The sequence below is a fragment of the Canis lupus genome, chromosome 21 (assembly GCF_048164855.1).
Source record: "Canis lupus baileyi chromosome 21, mCanLup2.hap1, whole genome shotgun sequence".
NCBI lineage: Eukaryota > Metazoa > Chordata > Mammalia > Carnivora > Canidae > Canis > Canis lupus.
Genome location: NC_132858.1, coordinates 31,822,869 through 31,838,133, shown reverse-complemented (window position 1 = coordinate 31,838,133; position 15,265 = coordinate 31,822,869). Strand labels below are relative to the sequence as shown.

The 15,265-nt window shown below is 34.7% G+C and overlaps 1 long non-coding RNA gene across 2 annotated transcripts in view; it reads left to right on the top strand.

Annotated features, from left to right (window-relative positions):
- Positions 1-15,265, top strand: part of LOC140613506 (uncharacterized) — a 72,145-nt gene that overhangs the window by 12,155 nt on the left and 44,725 nt on the right. The window contains exons 3-4 of one of the 2 annotated variants that reach the window (XR_012014504.1): positions 846-952; positions 4,017-4,148. This is a non-coding gene — a long non-coding RNA (uncharacterized lncRNA). The remainder of the gene's footprint in view (positions 1-845; positions 953-4,016; positions 4,149-15,265) is intronic. The other variant, XR_012014503.1, reaches the window with a different exon arrangement.

Genomic DNA, 15,265 nt, shown 5'->3' with positions numbered 1-15,265 from the left:
CTCAAATGGTCTTAATTGCATACCTGTGGCTTGTCCCACTGGCTGTACATAGTCACTTTTGTCTCTTAAGTACATGGTCTCTTTTGGTTATTCTTGACACTTCAACCATTTTTCAAGATATTTTGAATTTCACCACTTATAAATGGCCCTTCTTAAGAACTTTCTTTTTTTTAAAAAAAGATTTTATTTATTTATTCATGAGAGACACAGAGAGAGGCAGAGACATAGATAGAGGGAGACGTGGGCTCCCTGTGGTGTGAACACAGGGAGTGTGAACCCGATTCAGGACTCCATCCCAGGACCCCCAGGATCACACCCTGAGTTAAAGGCAGACACTCAACCACTGAGCCACCCAGGCGTCCCTCTTCACAACTTTCTAGGAAAACCAAGCCCTTTTTTCCCCACTTCTTTCTTCTTCTCTTAGTACTTTGTGCATATTTCTCCTTGAGTACTAATGACAATATATTATGGTTATTTGCTTAAATGACTATCTCCTGTTTTTTTTTTTTTTAAATTTTATTTACTTATTCATGAGAGACACAGAAAGAGGCAGAGACATAGGCAAATGGAGAAGCAGGTTTCATGCAAGGAGCCCGATGTGGGACTCAATCCCAGGACTATGGGATCATGCCCTGAACCAAAGGCAGATGCTCAGCTGCTCAATCACTCAGGTGTCCCAACTATCTCCTGTTTTAAACGAGTTCTTTGACGTTCTCTTTCATTTGAATTTTTGTAAAGTCTGCAATGTTGTGGTGCTTAATTATGTTTGAATGAATGAATGAATGAATGACAGTATGGTTTAATGTTTTTTTCTTCTCATTTCTCCTTTCCACTTTATTAAACAGTGACTACTAAAGTGATTGACTTTAAGGTTTATATCTACTTAGAAAAACCTGGCTTCTAGTGGATCTCCATTTTGTAGAATAAGTCAAATGAACCAGTTTGTGAGCTGGTAAGTTTTTACATGAGTAGTCTCTGATGCCTCTTGCCCATGTCTTGTATTTCTCTTGAACTCCCATGTATAGACTCATTTGACAAGTAGCAGGAATATAGAAATATTTTTTAAAATATGCAGTGGTTTCCCACAAACCAACCTTCCCCTTTGTTGCAAGGCACATTGCTTTTCTTGGGGCTGAATAAAAACAAAAATTCATTCTTTTTTGCTAGAGAGGGAGCATGTTTTGGCAGGTCAAGAATACACAAACAATGAGGGTCCATCTGAATCATCAAAGTTCAGGTTTGGGTAAATTGAAGTTTAAAAGCTGAATGCATTTTATCCCATTGCACTTTGAAAATCAGTAATCTTTGTATGGCATATGTATCCTTGAATTTGCCCATAATTTTCAAATAAGCAAACCATGGCATTCTCCAGACATTACAAATAAACATAGGGTATTGTATTCTTAAATTGTGCCACTTTCAACCATTTTTCTAGCTTTGTCCTTGTAGAATCAAATCTCTTTTCATTTTCAATTTGTCTCTTTCAAATTTGTGCCCCATAGGATATGCTGTCCCAAAGTGGAAAGTCTCTCTTTATTTCTGCCAAGTCTAATTTAGATACCACTAAAGCATACGGGGGAGAATAAATATGGGAGGTGTTGTTAAAGCAGAATGGCTTATGTCTGCAGCAGTTTAGGAAAGGGTAAAAGCCACTGGGAAATGAACTTTCACTAAACTGAAAATAAAAATGCTAAAAGTATGTAATCATCTTGAATGTTAAATAAGTTTTGGACAGTTATCTAAAATCTATAGGTTAATTGAAAAACCATGTTCCTTTTTGAGTATGATATGGCCTTGAGTTAATGAACCACAACATCCACGATATGGCATTTTGTACTGTGGGGTATATTTTAAACGAAGCTTAAACAAATAAGGACTTCTCATACTGCCCCAAGCATCATTTAATTATTATTAGGTTTTGCCCAGCAGGAGCTAAACATTCTTGAAATAATTAGACATGATGGGATATTATTCTTATTTTTTTAAGTCTTATACAAAAGTATATCTCATTTCTTTTAAATTAGTTTTGCAGATTTAAAAAGGCCTATGATCAGATTTGTACTATGGAATGGGAGCCACTCAATAAAGAATATTAATTATCATAAAGTACTATTGATATAGAGTCTGGGGGAATTACACTGGATTTTTAACTTGATAATGGTACAAATTTACTCTTTTGAATTCATCCTGGGGATTAACTTAATCAGTAGATGTTATGCATTTAAAAATTAAGAAAAACATTTTAAATTGGAAAAAAACCCCACACACTCCTGAACCCCATCACAATTTTAATGATTTTTTTTTCATCCTTGGAGGAAGGTAGGGGAAGGCATGGAGGTAGAGCTGGGAACAATGGAATGATATAGTCTTTGACTAGATATACATAAATTATACGTTAATTGTGTTCTATAACAATTTGAGACTGTAAAGTCTGTCTTGTCCAATCCTCATTCTACAATACGAAACTGAGATGCAGATAGTCAAATGATTAGACTAAATTTTAACCTTCTTCAATAATCATATTTTGAGTTAGAACACAGCATTCAATAAGAGTCAATTTTAACTTTCAGAAACATTTGGATAGAAAATTTAATGAAATAAAAATAAGTCAGTATTATAAAAGAAATATAAAACAACCTTGAATTTTGCATAATACAAGATGTGGTCTCGATTTTCTATCTGTATACCCACGCTAGCGCGTAGGGTAATATTCCTGCAGCACAAAGACCGTTTCACAGTAAGAAAGGAAGATAAAAAACAGGTTGCATGTAATCATATTGCCTATTTCTGAAACCTCTGAATCAGTTGACTAGTAACTTACCAAACTCCAAGATACTTAAAACCTTCTCAGTAACCTTCCTTCAGTTTCACCCTGAAAGGTGATGGTAGGGATAAAATCCAAAGAAGTTGAGGGGCAGCTCAGTTTAGTCCTATGAAGTTCAGTAGTCAGTGTGGAGAACCAAGATATTTTGACTTGAGAATATTTAGAAATTACTTCAAGGTTCATGATGGTAAAAAGTAGATCAGGATTACTAGATAAAACCGGTAAAAACAGAAAAGCAAACAAAATCAGTGCTGGAGGAAGTGATACAGAAAGTAGCTTTTAGGAAACAGAAACAATAGGGAAAAAAAACAGGCTTAAAGGGGGTAGCAGGGTTTAGTTATTCTGTGGGAAAGAGTAACACGTATTCCAATAGTGCAAAGCCACAGACAAAAGGTGACCCAGTAGGAGATCTTGCCTTTTCCCAGAATTATTCATAGTGACAGCCCCTCCATTATGTGAGTTTCTTCTCTTCTGGGGCTTAGGAGACCTGAATATTCTTTTGAAACCCTGCTGGTTTTCTGGGAGACAGCTACTACTCCATTATACTTCTGGTCCATTATCCTTCCCAGGAGAGATGCTGGATGAGGGAAGGCTTTTTTAGAATTGCTTCTATTAGTTATTTCTCAACTCAGTCTAATTGCTTGTCAAATTCTATTGATTCTATATCCACACTGTTTTTTCCCCCCATCTAAATCTTATTTCTCTTTCCACTTTGGAATTCCTCCTCTTTTTTTTTCCAAACTGATCTCCATTCCTCTAATATTATTCATTCCCATCCATTCTGCATGGTGTTAACAGAATTATCTTCCTGAAACACTCATCTAGCTGAATCATTTACCTGGTTAAACTCATCTGATGACTACCCACTACAAGATAAAATAAAGGCAAATCCTTCAATGTGAAACCTAAACATACCATAAAAATTAGTTACATTTTACAATCCAACTCTGAACCAGTGTTCCATATTCTTAGATTATATACCTCCTTCACCATCTGTCCATTATTTTCTTACCAAATCTTAACCACTTTTTTTAAGGTCCATGTTAGATCTTTGCCATCTCCAATTAGTACTCTCAGATCACTTGGTTAACAATATTCTTTTTCTGCTCCCTTAGTACATGGCTTAGAAATCTATCCTACTACATGATATAACAACTTACCATACCTTAATATCATCTCTCTTTCTTTCTAGATGAACAACTGCCTGGAAAAGATCAGTACCTATACCAATTCCTGGGCAAAAGGCTAATGATCTGATGTGATGGATGGTGGCTTGGAAGGAGTAAGAATGAAATATTGCATATAACACAATTTAGAAAGATAAGTATGTACTTCTTAAAATGGGTCAAAATCACAAAATATATAGTTTTGTTTGAATGTTTTTGTTTGTTTGGTTTTTTTTACAAAGTCTCTGAGGTAGAAAGGGCTCTTCACATATTGGATATGATAACTTGCTCCATGGATAATGATCAACTTCTGTCTCTAAGTACCTTATTTTTTATTTTTAAGTAATCTTTACACCCAGTGGAGCTTGCATTGATAGCCCTGAGATTGAGAGTCATAGGGTCTACTGCCTGAGGGATCCAGGCACCCCTAGGTATTTTGTTTTTTTCAATGGGCTCTTGAGGAAAGTGATCCTAGTGGTAGTGATGGAGGCTTTATATACATGCACTCAATACATTAAACTCTCCCTCATAAAGACAGACATAGCTTTCACCGTGTCTGAGCGACCAGTTTTTCATCTACAAAAACCAATCCTTGACCTCCAGTTATGGCTCTATAAGTCAATGGGACAAGCAAGCTCAGAGGTATCCAAGTGATTACACTAAATTTCTGACATTACTAAGAAAAAGGCACTAGACAAAAACCTATTCTGAAATTGGGTTTGATTTCCCTGTCCTTAATGCCTCCGCTGGTACCATAGCCCAGCAGTTCTCTTTTATATAACTTTTGTGTATCTCATACCATTATTACTAAGAAACTCAGTTTGCTTCAAAATGTAAAGATTATCATAAGATTTACTGCTCGTAAGCCCAGAGGCAGTTGATCCTGGAGAAAAACAAAGTGATATATGGTGCTATTTCATTTAAACCTCATAGCCATAATTCACTGGTCCATCCAGAAGCCAAAAGTGTGGTGTGTGTGTGTGTTGTGTGTATGTGTGTGTATATTAGGTAAGAGGAGGAGTGGATATCACACTCATGGTCACACCTAAAGTCTTAAAATTTTGGCTTTTAATTTCTTATCTCTGCTTTCTGCTAATTTGAAGATTTCACTATACCTAATAATGGAGTGAGTTCATTGAACTGGAATCTGAAAATACCTTCTAATGATTATGAGCTTCCCATGCCACAGGAAAAAAAAAGCAAAATGAATAAAAGGGAGAGGTTACAGTATTGGTTGGGGTGATGAGTACAAGGATGTCTGGTGTTACAAAATAGGAACAGGAAGAAGTAAGATTGGAATTGCATCAGTGGAAAGATGAATGTGTTTTATTAGCTATTCAAGGGATGCATTGAATTAAACATATGTTCAGCTTTGCTTTTTCCTTTCTTTAAAAAATAATGTATTATATATATTTTTTGGTGAAGTATATTTTACATGCAATAAAATTCATAAATTAAGATTATAGTGAAATCAGTTTTGGCAATTGTGCAAACCCATGTAATCACCACCACCCAAATGAAAAAATGAGATATTTCCATCATACCATAAGTTTTCCTCATGCCGCTTTTGAGCAAATCCCCTGCTTCCCACCACTATTGAGCTGATTTATATCACTACAGATTACTTTTTGGTTTTCTAGGACTTAATGTAAATGCAGTCATGCAACATAATTTCTTTTGTGTTTTGTTTCTTTTGTTCAAATGCTCACTTTTAAAAATTATTGTTACTTGCTATTTTAAAAGTATGAACTTAATCATGAGCTTGCCTGGTTAACAGAGAAGTCTTACTGGTATACCATAAGGATTACATTGAAATTCTGATGGAATTTGGGAGAATGGGCATATTATTGGGTGTTTCTATCCAAAAATAGGTAAATTTTCTTTTCTGGCTTTCACTAGCATTTGAAAATTGTCTTAATATAGATAATGCCCATTACTTAAGTTTAAATCTAGCTATTATTAAATTATTGTGTGTGTATGTGTAAATAAGCAAGAGTTGGTCTCTGTCACCTTTAGACAAATCTTAATTAAAACAACAAATAAGGTAAAGGAGATTTCTATTAATCTCAAGGGAGTCTCTAACATGATTCTTTGCAGGTGGATAAAGGTAATACTCTGTACATTTAGAATTTAAAAAGTTGTTGATTAGAAAATGTGCATTGCAGATGAGGTTTTCCTTGCAAAATGTCATAAAGAAACTAAGCTGTTACCTTTTTGATGCACATTATTAGACAATTTACATGAAGTTGGGAGTCCTTAGCATCAATGGCAATGAAAAGACCCAGGTGTTCAGAGAAATTTATCACAAAGAAGTGAGATATTTGACTAGTGATCCAGGATCAGTGTCAAGACAGGTATTTTAGGGATGGGCTGGCGCTAGACAAGCGGATGACAGTGGAATTCTCTTTCCATTTGCCTTTTGGCATGGTGTGCATGACCTTGAAAGAAAATTTGGTATTTAAGTGAGAATATATGTGTGTCTATGAATATCAGAGGAAAAGACAGACAACTGCTTCATAAAGCTGCAGCACTAGGAGCATGGGGGAATTTGGCATATAGCCAATAGTAGATGTAGAATTTTTCTACCTTCAGGGGACATATGTAAATTCAAGTTCAAAAACTGAGAGAAGAGCAAACAAGATTGAATTTCTGAATAATAATGATTTGTATAATTGAAAAAATTGGTCTTTTATATTGAAGATAGGGTTATGAGAGATATTGATAGCAATTAAACATAGAAGTTTCCCCTTATTTTTGCTAATATTTAACATTTAAGGATTTGTTAAGTAATATTTTGCTTATATGTGTTAAGTTATAGTTTATTATTAAAAATATGATAACAATTAAAATATAAATAAAAGTTAAAACTTACATTCTTATTAACTCAAGTAACAGTTCTAAAATTATCAGTTTTGTGAATACCCTTTTAGAATTTATTCCCTCTCTATATACAATGGTTAATAAACATAGGACTAATTTTACATATAACAATGAGTTGGTTCTTTTTATTTATTTTTTATTATTTTATTTTTATTAGAAGCTTTTTTTTTTTTAATTTTACTTATTTATTCACGAGAGACACACAGAGAGAGAGAGAGAGAGAGGCAGAGACCAGACAGAGGGAGAAGCAGGCTCCTCACAGGGAGCCTGATGTGGGACTTGACCTGGGACTCCAGGATCATGCCTGAGCTGAAGACAGATGCTCAATTGTACTGAGCCACCCAGGCCTCCTGAGTTGGTTCTTTTTAAACCTTAGGGTATCTCAGGGTTATCTCTATTTGAGTATATATCAACATATATCAATACTTTTTTTTAAAAAAAGATTTATTTGAGAGAGAGAGAGAGAGAACACATACACGCAGGCACTCACCAAGTGAAGGGAGGGCCAATGGGAGAGGGAGAGAAATTCAAGCAGACACCTCGTTGAGTGCAAAGCCCGATGTGGGGCTTGATCTCACTACCCTGAGATCACGAGCTGAACTGAAATCAACAGTCCAGCATTTAATCGACCAAACCACCCAGATGCCCCATAAATTGATATCTTTTTAATATTGAACTCTATGTTTCATGAATTTATTGACTTAAGAAATATCAAAATGCTGAAGTATTATTTAGCCATGTAGGTTATTGTTCACTGCAGAAACTGTAAGATCATAAAATGTTAGTAATGTTTGAGTGTTTTCAAAAAGACTGAGTTCATCATGGATTTGATTAAAAATCAATTTCGTAATTCTACATCCAAAATCTGTAAGACCGAAGTATAAAAATATAGTAGTCTCAAACATCAGATTTCTCTTATTGTGATGAAAGATGTTGTTGCTAACTAGTGTCAATCTCACGTTCTGTGACTCTGATCTTGGCCCTACCTCTCACCCATTGTACTTAGTGTATATATTTGGTATCTCTAGATTTGAAGCTTGGCTTTTTCTAGAGGATCCTTGCTCGACTTGATGTTTTGAATCAAGGTTTCATGCTATGGTGCGTCGAAAATGCGTCACTTACACCTTGTTATTTAGACATTCCTGCCAGACTAGCACTTATATCCCCTTAGGGGAGGACGGAAGAGATTCCGATTTCATAGGAAGCCCTATAGAGTTCACAGGTATACAGTAAAACTGGATTTAGGGCTTTAAAAACAAGGATTAATAAAAGGTGCTTTAATATGTTCAAAGTAATAAGGCTCTAAGAAAAGTCTTACTGAATAATTTTTGCTTAAAGATATCAGTAAAAATATTGTTATTGGGATGAATAGATATGTGAAATTAAGTGAAGTTTTGTCAAGACGATTTTTCTGGAGCAAATTAAATTACTGTTAAAGCTTCTTTGAAGAGTTGAATCTTGAGCAGTGTTTTAATGATGAAGAGATGGATCTAGGTAATAGAAGTTCATTCTGTGGAGAAGTGTGGCATGCATGATGAAATTAAGCCTTGTGTGTGTATTAGCCTGTACTGATTTCTTAAAAAGAGAAAGGCTGAGCAAAGACTACAAGAAAAGAGGAAAAACCAAGTCTGGGATGAATTTAGAAGAAGAAAGAAATGGTATATATGCTTTTGTTGTCTAATTAAAAAATCCTTATGGTTCTTGCATTACCTCACAGTGCTGAAATGCCATACTTGTATAACACTTGCCACATATTTTTATTTCTGTGTGAAATCACAATTAAAAAAAAACTCCTTAAGGACTTGAAACAGAGAGATTTATAGGACTCTGCTATGCACTTTGAAAATCGTCATGTTCAAACATATTGCTAGGCCACAAACAAAATTTTTTCTTCAAAGTAAATCCATCATTAAATAAAACTCAATGTAAAATAATTCCTAGTCATCTTTGAGAGTTCTTTATCAGTAGCTAAAACATATTGTTTCTACAATTTATATATTGAGAATATCTGAGGGCGTACTTTACTTGGCATGGTTGCCTATTATATATATAGCTAGACAAAAATCTCATTTTGAAATATTTTCTAATTTTTCTTCTAAAGGCAGACGATTAGTAACTAGTTAAAAATATACATTAAAATCAACTAAATTCATATGGCTTAGATTAAATAAAATGCTACTTTCTAATCAATAAGTCTGATATCTTTTCAAGATATAATACTAGACTAGATACTTCACCTATCGATGCTAAAAATTGAGGGAAAAATGTATGTTTTTTGATCTCTTATTTTCCTCTAAAAGTCTAGTTTAGGTTTTTTCTTTATTGTCAAAAGATTGGACAGGATTTATATTGCTTTGTGGGTAATGATAGAGGTACCTAATACTTTCAAAAAACATGTTTGTGTAAAATTTGAAAAATAAAATGGCATTTTTTGTTAAAAGCAGTTAGGTTATAAAGTCTTCATCTCTATTATAAGAAAGTAAATAGTTTAAAACTCTGGCATTTTTTTTCAAAGCACACCAACATTTTTAAAGTATAGGAGAATGTTATCCAAGAAAAAAACAGATATACATACAGGCAAATATGAATATGATCTCTAACCTGTTTCTGACCTACTGTATTCATGAAAAGTCTTCTGAAACTGTACTGGAATCTGGCCACGTCTTCAGAACTTGTCCATCTTCATTAAGACTCCATAGACTATACTGGGTGATCTTTTTGTCTGAATATTCCCATATAAATTGATCTCATCAAGGAATGTAGGAATTTAACATGTAGAAAGTCCTTAGGTTTTTACAAGTATGTCATAGATCTGACTCTAACTACCAACTGCAGTTTTTAAGAGAATTTGAAACCAAGAAGTTTTGAAAGACTCCTTGCCATTGTTGCTAATGAGGCACATACTTGTCCAATATTTTCCTAAAGGACTTGGGATCAAAGCAATTATCCAAAATGTATGTGTGTTGATTGAAGTAACATGCAGTCTCTCACTCATAAGCCACCGTTATGGCCTACAATGTCCAGTTTTAGTTGAAGTTGTTCACAACGTAATATGCATAAACCAGGAATTTTTAGCAGGTCCAGAAATAACAGATTCTGAATGGAGACAGAAAATTGGTCTTTTAAAAAAAATCTCTTTGATCTATTGATTTAAAGCAAATCGAACTAGCATTTCCTTTGTGAAATATATATGATAACTAATAGTTATCTCTGTCTATCTACCTATGACGAAAACCTTGCATCATGTAAATATATCCACATATAAACATTTTCTTAAATGGAAAGATTACAAAAAAAAAAAAATGGAAAGATTACTTTCAACATTTTATATCCTCAACATTTCATCATTGCATGAATACAAAAGAGCTCTCTCATTATACCTCTATTTAACTGATTTCTAAGATTAACCAGTATGGTTAATGCGTATTCAGGGTCAGTTAGCTGTATCCTAGAGCATATCACTTACCTTTTTTCTGAACAATTAGACTATCATGCTTATCAAGAAAGTATTGTGCTTTTTAAAAAACTTGATGAGGCCATTTATTCTTCTTGTAACAAGTTATTGCAACTAGTCAAATATTACATAACTGGTAAAGCAGCAGTATGAGAAGAAAGAAAACTTATTTTCACAAAAAACAAGTAAAATAGTTTGGAAAAATCTGTCAATTACCTGCAACCAAAGAGGTGTGCATAAAACACATTTAAAATATAAGATTAGGGCAGCCCGGGTGGCTCAGCGGTTTAGCGCCTGCCTTCGGCCCAGGGCGTGACCCCAGGGTCCCGGGATGGAGTCCCACATCGGGCCCCCTGCATAGAGCCTGCTTCCCCCTCTGCCTGTGTCTCTGCCTCTCTCTTTCTCTCTCTCTGTGTCTCTCATGAATAAATAAATAAAACCTTTAAAATATATATAAGATTAATTTTAAAAATCTGTGATGGTTTATGAATATTACTTTGAGAACAACTTCAACTAAAACTGGACATTGTAGGCTATCAGCCATAACAGTGGTTTATGAATGAGGGACTGCATGTTACTGCAATCAATACACACAAATTTTGGATAATTGGTTTCAATCTTGCTAGTTAAAAAGAAGCATCTATAAGTATATCAAATTCTTTTTTTAATCAAAGAAATAACACTGTAAGAAGCCCCAACTGCTGTTTTAAAATTACATAAAGGCAATTCAAAATAGACTGATATAAAACAATTTAGCCAGCCTATCTGAAATCTAAAATTCTTCCTTCCCTTCCTTTTTTACTTATATTTTTTCCTTATTTTTCTTTCTCTTCTCCGCTCTCACTCTCTCTACATAAGCTCATTCTGTTTCGAATTTCTCAAAGTTCTTGTTTAGAGCACTTCTATTTGCATCATGTGCTTAGATGCTATGTAAAATTAAATTGTGATTCCAAAAATAGCATTTCCAGTTCTCTGCCGTATTTTAAGAATAGCTCTTGGCACATACAAACATCCCTGTAACAAATTAACAATAAGAGGAGTAAATATTCAAAAATGTTTATATTGGTTTATTTGAAAGAAGAAAAAGTTAAGTTCCCATTCTAGAGCTTAAGGAGGTTGAATTACTTGTAAAACAACTGAGGAAAAATAGATTTGAAAATTATCTTGTATGCTAGATAACTACCTTAAAACTTTTGTGAGATACAAATCAAAATGGAGACACCTCCAAAATGGAAAGTTCAAATAAATGGAAAATCTCCGCGATCAGAAATGATGGTATGTTTTAATTCTCCCTATTAATTTTTCACATAAATTTGATTAGTTATTTGTCTCATAGGGATAATAACTTTCTCTGTTTTGGAATTAGCCATTTATAGCTCTTCATCATTTGGGCACAGTATTTTTACAGTCCCTACTCAAGATAGTTTTAACATTTGGATTTTGGCTTCACCGCTTTAACTGCATTGTGTGTTATGAGAAAGGAAATAACTAATGAAGCTGATTAAGAGGAGCATTCCTTTATGGTGAAATTCTGGCATCAGAGTAAGCTATATTTGTGAATGCCAAGTTTAGTTATAATGTTCATTGCTGCCAGCATAGATTATCTTTGAGGGACATATAAAAATAAGACTCTTTGTTAGGAGGTTTTCAAGACCTCAAATAACATTTAACCTTTTTTTTTTTTTTTAACATTTCCACCATGACACAGTCTTCTCATTTTATAGTATTAATAAGTATACTGTGAAGAAAAAGTGATAGGTTTCAGTTATACTTCCAAGGAAAATCTCTCACAAGTTTGGATAAAATTTAGCCCTTTACTAAGCTTAATATGTATTCTAAAATTTAAAAAGATAGTAAGTAAATAAATGAATAAAATTTTTAAAAAGACAAAATTCAAGTAAATGAAAAAATAGACATTCAAAACATTTTTTTAAAAATAATGTAAAAAAATAATGTAGAAGTAATAAAGGAAATATAATTGCAGTATGAAATTACTCATATAACATTAAGAAATAAAGGATGGAGAGGGTAACAGAAATGTGCAAATCCAGTAAGAATACTGCCATTGAGAAAATATACAGATCAACTGCCTGCATTTAATCATTCACATTTAATCATTCACATAAGACAACTGCTTGGGTGCAGTTTTACACAACCCATTCAAAATAGGAGAACAGATTTTTCACATTAAAAAGGGACTTAGATATTTACAAAAAAAAAAACAAAAAAAACAAAAACAAAACAACAAAAAAAAAAAAAGAAAGAAAGAAAAAAAGAAAAAGAAAAAGAAAACCAAAAAGCAGATACAAAAACCAACACAAAACAAAAATATTTTCCACCCAATACAGGAATCACCTGATGTGAAAATAAACTGAATAATATCCTTAATTGATGCAATCATCTGTGTTTGAAGACTTTCATGACTGAAACATTTCTACATCAGGAACCTCCCCTCAGCCCCCCAAAAAGCACACCAAAAATCCCACACTTTTATTTCATGTCCTATTTTCTCTAATTTTATAACATTCTTTCTTACTCCATTAAAATTCTGTTGAGTGCAACTTCCACCCACTGGTTATAGCTTAGTTCCTAGTTATTGCACTCAAACATTTGTGAACCCAACATGTTACACAATGTATTCTAATTTATGTGTTAGTCAAAGAAAGTCAAATAGCCCAGCAGACCTGTTGAAGCAAAATTCTTAGGAAAGAGGCAATATAGACAGGATAAGAAGCGTGTGAGTTCCACGCTACCTGCCATACTATGGGGCAGCATAAGCATCCAGCAGGGCTGAATGTCAAACTCTAGGGGGATGACTTTGACAGGTCTTCATTCCTTCCCAGGTGTGTTCAGAGGCTGGGATATAATAACAATTAACTCTTACCTGCTGGATCCCAGGGGACAGTAGGTACCACTCGTTCCCTGGGGCAGTTATTGTTGTGTTTCAGATCCGAGGTGACAGATAGCTTTGTCATATCACTGTTCTTCATCAGGGGGCTTAGGAATACTTGACTAAGAGGGATGATTATCTTCAGTACCAGGAATATAACTATTTTCCACATAGCTTTGCAGGCCAACTTCTGTTTTCTGACAACTGCCTAAATGGAGTCAGGCCTGGACAAGTAAACCTTCCCTGTCAAAATATCTTCAGGTATCTTAAAGCAACTTGCATTTTTCCTTTAAATCATCCTTTAGGTTATTCAGATCATCAGCTTCAGGTTTTGAATTCCTTGAGTGCAAGAATCCCTTTTTCATCCCATTTATCAAGCACATGTCTAGTTCATAGTGCGCACTTCATCACTTATTAAATGCATAGGTAAGTAAGCCTTAATCCAGGATATTGTTTCAGCATGATTTCCACAATTTTGGAATTCATGAAGACTCCCCCTAAAACTGATGCCCAGACCCAGGGACTGTCTTATGGATCCATGTATTTAACTTTCTTTGATAATGCATTTGTAAATGAGTATAGTACAAAATTAGATGTTCTCTTTTTAGCAACAGAACAACGCTGTTGGCTCATATCAAGTTTGTGGTCATATAAAATCTTGGACCTTTTCATGAACTCCTGTCATTCCACAAGTCCAACCTTATATTACATTCAAAAGAAAAATGGTCTCATCTTTGAGCAGTTATATCCTGTACTTACAAAATTATCTTTTGAACTTAAAATCAGGGCCACATGGTTTTGTCTGTAACACTTTATCTTGCTGTTTGCAGTTCAGTTCATTCTGTCAAGTTCAGTTTGCATTCAACATGTGTAATCCTACATAGTAACAACTCTCTATTGCCTTCTGCAGATTTGACAAACATGTCTTTTTCATATCTTAAAAAAATATTCAGCCACATAGGATAGGGTGAGTCCCTGTGGCATGTTATAATCAAGTAGTTTTGACATGAATGCACTCATTACAATTAGTTTGGTATGTTTTTGATAAGTAGCTATGAATTAGGGCAATCTACATAAAAACAAGAACAATAGGAAAAATGTGGCAGCTATTACACCACCTTGATCTTTCAGTCTAGCACCATATCAAATGTAGCATGGAAGGAAGGACTAAGAATGGATTTACAACTTAGATCCACATACCATGCGACCAGCTGTGTGTGTTCAGCATCACTCTCGCTGAGTTTCAGGGTTCCTTATCTGCCAAAAAGATGCAGATAGGAACATTAGATGAGATGCTGTGTTTATTGTGCTGAGAACAGCTTGGGACTTGGAATAGGAATGAACTAAATGTTGAATGCCTCCTCTATAAAGAAAGAAAATTACATTTGGAACTGTGAACACGATAAACCCTTTCTTGCTATTCGTCACCTCATCCTTTGATTTGATTTCAATACGTATGAAGTTTATGGTTCTTTGAATTCTTTATTTTAGCTTATAAATATTGGTGTATTTGTGCATCTCTGGTCTTTGGGGCCTGTGTTTGTCTGGCACCTTTGAAAAATTGATGCCAAAATGGGATTAAACGTGCGAGGATGTTATTAGAGAACCACTTGTGCAGGAGCAAATGGAGAGGGAGTGGAGCATGTCTGGGATAGCTTTAAGATCACACTGTTGATCTGACCCTGAGTGAGGAGAAGGAGATGAAAGTTGGGCGGAAGCCAACAGTGTAGTGTAAGGAAGGTTCGGTGAGGCCATCTGGGAGCCCTTCAGCCAAAGTCCTCAGGGAGGTCTATGCCTTTGAGGGACAGTCCTGCCTTGGGACTGTCGTTGGCTGGTGGGAAGCGTGGCCTCAAAGGCCAAGTTCGGAGCACCGCAGCTGCAGTCTTAATCAGGTAAGCTTTCTGTAGTTGGAGGTTGTGAGCCAGGGCCTCTGAATAGTTGGGGTCTTTATTTAAAGGCAAGTGAAAATAACATATAGATCATGGTCAGCTATACTGAAGATTGTTGAAATAACATTAGAGACAGCATATTCTTGTTATAAAGACTTGTAA